The sequence below is a fragment of the Corvus hawaiiensis genome, chromosome 3 (assembly GCF_020740725.1).
Source record: "Corvus hawaiiensis isolate bCorHaw1 chromosome 3, bCorHaw1.pri.cur, whole genome shotgun sequence".
NCBI classification, from domain to species: Eukaryota; Metazoa; Chordata; class Aves; order Passeriformes; family Corvidae; genus Corvus; species Corvus hawaiiensis.
Genome location: NC_063215.1, coordinates 51,489,331 through 51,495,564, shown reverse-complemented (window position 1 = coordinate 51,495,564; position 6,234 = coordinate 51,489,331). Strand labels below are relative to the sequence as shown.

General features: G+C 39.6%; 1 protein-coding gene across 1 annotated transcript in view; it reads left to right on the top strand.

The window, feature by feature from the left end:
- Positions 1–6,234, top strand: part of CEP85L (centrosomal protein 85 like) — a 139,768-nt gene that overhangs the window by 17,249 nt on the left and 116,285 nt on the right. The gene's annotated exons all lie outside the window — the stretch shown is intronic.

Genomic DNA, 6,234 nt, shown 5'->3' with positions numbered 1-6,234 from the left:
ATTTGTAGGAAGATTTGCAGGCTACAGACCTGGCTGCACAGTCTTCACTTGGATGAACAGGTGTTGGGTGAATGTTAAGAGATACTTCTTAGCTTGCAGAAGACAGCATTCCAGAGGCCGTGTTCAAGCAAGCAGGAGATAGTATAGGACAAAGGAAAGCAGAGCCAACAAAGTCTCAGTGAATGACAATGTGGAAAACAAATGTTGGGGATCATGTCTGAGGTCAGTCACTGAACCAGGAGCAAGATCCAAATCAAAATCTGAATCTGCCTTGTAGATTGACCTCCAATGCATAGCCTGTAAATTCATTTCAGAGTGGTGTAATTCCTCAGTGCAGAAGTGTTCCATGTGTATGAGAATGTTTCCCCAGCTTTATATAGTAAGGGACAGATAAAATCTGATTTGAAAATAATGTAGCGTGCAGTGAATAAATTATATGCTCCGGCATTTGGTGGTGTTTGTGAGATATAATTCTATTCCTAGTGCAGTGTAGGCTTAAATAGCCAAATGGTGTTTATAGGAGATGGGCTGCTGCATTCCTTTTCAGTTTGCTAATATGCACAAGTCTGCTGAAGTAAACCAGCCCTGCACCAAATAAACACATGGGACTCTCTTCATCTGTGGGATGATGTGAATAAACCATCATATCTTCAATGGAGATTTATGCATCATATCTTAAATTGTGAACAAAAATCAATTTAAACTGACTATGCTAATTGAAACACTTTCAGTCTGTATGCCTTAGCTTACTGAGTTGAAACTTGACCTAAATCCGTAGCTGGAAAATGTTTGTGATGGACACTGTAAAATTCTGGCAAAATAGTTGAGAAGTACAGTTTGTTTTTGTAAAGACTTTAGGATCTTTGTTTTAAGAGTGTTTAAACCATAAATGCTATTAAGTGTTTGTTTTACTTCTGTTCAGCACTTTCAGGGTTGCATTAAGAAATGGGGACATCACTTTGATTTGATTATCATGGAAAATTTTATTTCATACAGTCCTCCAGGCAGAGCACAAAAACATGAGTTCTCTGTGCTGGTGAATATACTACAGAAGTGGGGCTACCATGCTGTGTAGTGCCACCACCAAGTAGTAAAGAGGTAGGGAAAATATCATCTTTTATGACTGAGCTGATGACACTAGGTCACTGGAAAAAAAAATAAAGCTAAGGCAATGGAGCAAATGTTTGTGATTCTTCCTGTTTAACGTAATTTTGACTGCTACTAATTCTAAATCCAAAGCACTTTGGGAGACTGTGATAAAGATTTGCTCTCAATTTTACAGTGGTTCTCTTTCTCTACAGTGACCTGAACAACCCTCCCAAAACCAATGTCTGAACTTGTGTAGCTGCAGTTCTTGCAGTTTTAGGAGGCATCAGGCTTTATTGAGAATCTTGCTTTCAGTCTCCAAAAATTCAAATTCTGTCTGGATAAGGAAGGCGTTGAGCCAAAGCCCTTGATCCTTTCTTCTTGGATCTTGCTAGGGTAGTAGCTCAGTGTAAAGCTTCACCCAGTTCTGCTCAAACAGCTCCTCCCTACCCTTTTACTGAGAATCATTTTAGCTGAGATTGTTGGTGTGATCAGCTAATTAAGCCAGACAGAAGCAGGCAGAAAGCCAAGGCATGATTTTTCACTTGCAGCATCTTGGTCTTGAGAAGGAAATTGTTAACATGTGGTTGCTATCTTGCCACTTGGAAATACATAGTTGTGCTTGAACACTGTTTCACTATGGAGGGGGACAATGTAAATGGAATTGCAAGACCTCCTAACGGGAACAAGGACAGATCACAAAAAAGGTAACTGAAATAGCTGCTTGATTGTTTCTATTAATGCCCAGAAGGGAATATGTCCATTATTTTTTTTCTTTGGCTTTCTATTTTATCTTTCATTTAACAATGATCCATATACAAGTAAGAGTAAGGACAATGCAAATTGAAGGAAGGAAATAAGTGTCTTTAAGCAATGTCCTTTTGCTTTCAGACTAGCTGGGATTGTTTTTCATCTCTTTCAGAAATCCCTATGTATAGACAGTGAGCAGGGTTGGCTGCTTGGTTTGAATTTCTCTTTGTTTACTGTGACAAAAAAGACCTCAGCTTGTAAGCAAGCTGCAAAGCACTGAGCAAGGATGTGTCCTGAAGGACAAGAACAGCTGGGCCCTCTGGAGGCTCTGCAGTCTGCTGGGTTGTGTGGTCTCCAGGCCAATTACGCTTACAGTTCTATGTATGTGAATTATCTGCATATCCAATTTTATAAATTATTCCGAAGAGGAATTAGTATAATGTTACTCTCCAAACTTCCCTCCTACCGTCTCCAAGATGAAGACATTTTCTCTCCAAATCCTCAGGTTTTCAGAGCTTTCTTCTCACCCTTTTTCTCTTTTTCTCCTTTCTTTCTACGGACTGCCCAGATTTCATGAAAGCAAGCAAGAAAAGACTTATCAATCCACTTATTTTTCTGCCTAAAACTTTTGCATCAAAGAAAGTTGGAACAGTTTCTGAACTAAAGAGTTTTTGAAGAGAACATGAAAACTCTAAAACCTGATACTGTCACATTCCTACTACTTCATGGTACATGTATATGTTTCTGTGTAGCACCCAGAACATTATACTTGACTGTAGCTATTTAGTGAGAACTGACAGAATGCTTCATGCTGTTCAAGAGGCAAACAAAAATTCAGACCTCCTACCAGGAGCCTGTTTCTTATTTCTGAAAAACTAACTGTGCCTCAATTTTGGTCTGGAAGTTAATGTTATTTCACAATTGTCTTCTTAATTTCCATCATTCCTATTCTGCAGATGTGGAAAATCACCTTCTTAACTATATCTCCCATGACTCCCTTCATTACCATTTGCTAAGGTTGCAGAATCTGTTATGAGCTTGCTGCTAATTTCAACTCCCCTTTTTTTTCCTTTTGGGAAAAAAAAAACCAAAACCAAACACAAATTACCCCCTGCGCCCCCCCCCCCCCCCCCCAACAACCCCAAAAAACAACCCAAACAAAAAACCAGTCCATCTGTATAGCTGCTGAACAACTTACCAGCAGTATGAAAGAACTCCTTTCAGAGACCCAAGCCAATACTTCTGCTTAGGTCAGCCAAGAGGAATTGTCTTTTCTTAGGTACATCCTATACCAGTCTCTTCTTTCCAAGGGAAAACAGTTTTCACTAGTCAAGCTGATTCTCTGCCAGCCAGAAAAACCTGGGCTGTTTGAAAAACTAAAGCTGTCCTTAATAAAAATCTTCTGTCTAATATAACCATTCTTTCTCTACTAGCCATCTGGGTAGTATTAAAAGGTTCAGACAATAGTATTTAATTGCATTAAGAAAACACTAATTTTCTAAAAAGTGCATTCATTTTTAATTTTATCTATTCTTTGAGACTTTTTCTAACAGCCATGCACAGCATAGAGGTAACTGAACTGCTTGGATTCTCCCTGTTTATTTTTAAAGGAATTGAAACTGGTTAATAATAGTGACAGCACTGTTGCAACAAAATCAATTTTAATCAAAACTTCAGTTCATTGAGCTATGAATAAACAAATCTATGGGTGGCAAGCACATTTAGCACTGTCTAACAAGGAAACATTAAAACTGGAGAGCCCTGGACTCCCTCCCCAACTCCATAGTGAGCTGCTGTGTGCTCAGTTTTCCTCATCTTTGAAATGGCCACAACAGGACTCACTCCCACGAGTTTGGAAACGCTGTCTGAAAGTGCAAGGCAGAATAAGAGTGAGACATTTTGCGGAGAGGCTGTATACCATGAAGGCCTGAAGGAACAGATATTTTACACCGTCTCTTTGAAAGCCTCAACACACACCCACACACGGATTGTCATGAATAACTGATGATGCACTTGCCAGCTATTCTGCAGATACAAGCAAGCCAGTAAATGAGTTGCCTACTCATTTGCAGTAGTTGAGCAGGGCTAAAGCTGTTGGCAGTGCCTGCATCAAAGCTGAAATACGATGAAAGGATTTGTGTTGTGTGTCCTGAACAGGGCAGGACTGCATCATGCTCATTTGCCGTCCAGCAAATGCTACTTCCTGACACCATGACATGTCTCAGGGGCAGGTCTCCCTCTTTGCTGTGCCGAGCAGTAAGTCCAGCCAAGTCTGCCTCTCTTCTGTTTAATCTGTAACAGTGTGACCAACTGTCAAATCTCAGGAAATTCTATGGAGCTGGTTTTGTATTTAAAAATAGAGCTGATAAGGGTGTGGGTGGGGAAAGAGCACATTCAGAAATCTGGCTTTTTGTTCTTTGTGAGAACTCTCTCTCTCTCCCTGACAGATTTTGCAAAGAGCTTACCATATGGGGGATGAGGGCTTGGGAAAACCTTACCCTGATCCTTCAAAACTGTCCTCTGCTGGGATGGTAAACTGTATGATTTAAGTTGTACAACTAACTGGACATTCTGTTCTATGGTCCTAATGTGCTTATTCATCCTTCATACAATCATTAGAGTCTTTACTGAGGTCCGGTCAGTCAAATTTATAGGACAAGAGGTGATGGCTTTAAACTGACAGAGGGTAGCTTTAGATTAGATATTAGGAAGTGGTGGGTGCCCCATCCCTGGCAGTGTTTGAGGCCAGGTTGGACAGGGCTTTCAGCAACCCAGTCTAGTGCAAAGTGTCCCTGCCCATGGCAGGAGGGTTGGAACCAGGTGATCTTTAAGGTCCCTTCCAACCCAAACCATTCTGTGATTCTACGGTTCTATGAAATTACTTTTCAAGCCTTTGCAACTGGCTTTGCAAGCCCTGCATATGTATCAAGCAGAGCTTCCCCACAGACCAGTGCCACAAGGACCTTGAGCCCTTGTTCTCTCCAACACTGAACTAGTAACTCTTGCATCTGCCCCTTTTTTCCTGGTAAATCCAACCACAGAACTTCTAAGTCCATATTGTGCTGCATGGAATTCTGTATGGAATCACCACCAGGAAGGGAGGATCTGTAGTATGCAGCAGCCTGAGGCCTATGCTGTGGAAATATTTGATGTGGCTGAGTTTCAGGGGCTGTAAAACCCTATCTTGCAGTCACTGTTTGGGACAGTAAAAAGAATTTCTGTGAGAAATCCTTGCAGCTGGAGATATGGTTGATCAGGTCTCTACAAAAACCATCCATCTTGGTGACAGTTCACTAATATTTTAAATAAATGAGCCTTTAGCAAAGAGTCTTTTACCATATGGTCCAGTTTGAGTATCTATATAGACTTCATGTAAAATTATATTTGAAAGTCATATGAAAAATTATGCTAAAAAAACAGTGGGGGAAAATAAGGGACTCCATTAGATAAGGAAACAATTCACAGCCTCTCAAACTAGATATCTGGATCTGCTTATACAACTTGGCTCACTTGCTAGCTCAATGGAAGTTACTGTATTTACTAACTTATCTGCTCTTTTTAAAGAAGGAGCTAATCTTCCAACATTTTCTTTTCCTCTCTGTTCATAAAAATTTGAACTCCCAATTCTGTTCTGTTTTGTTCATGATGGTGAGCTCCAAGAGGGTTTCGGTATATTTTTGTTCTTTGCAATTTTTACATTGGGAGCATGTGCCTGATGGAAACAAAATGTTGATGATTCATCCACATTTTAGAACTTCTCTGTGCTTCAGAACTGATGTGTATATTTTTCAAGGTGAAATTTTGTTCTGAACATTCAATGTGCCTCATAATGGCATTTTTTTCTGGTGATTTTTTTATGCTTTTGTAGAGGCAGTTTCAGCAATTAAAGCATGACACAGCAAATGCTAAATATAGATTTGAGTGGAATGGTTGGTAGTTTTTGTTTTACACAGCTTGGTTTTCTTATCTCTGTGCAAGGGAGACTGGTTTACTTAAATTGGAATGTATAAGCTCAAAGATATATAGCACTGAGTACATATGGTTATGTTGTAGAGCCTTTAGAGTTTGCAACGTACTTCTAGGGCTTTAGATATTTCAGTTTACTCTAGAGGTCTGTTAGAGTCAGCTTTCAGAGGTTATGCGTTCCTGCCTACCAGGAACATCTGAAAACAGTAACATAAAAATGCAGCAAATGTGTTTTGGGAAGATGTGATTCAATTTATCATTTTTTAAATTAGCACTTGAGTTCTACCTTAATACAATGCAAAATGCATGGTTTTCTTTTATTTTAATCCAAATTTTGAGAGTTTATCATTGCTGCAATTATCTTCAAACATGGAAGTGAAAGACAAGTAGTATTTGCATGTATTTCAAGATACTTCATTGTAGCTGTCTTCT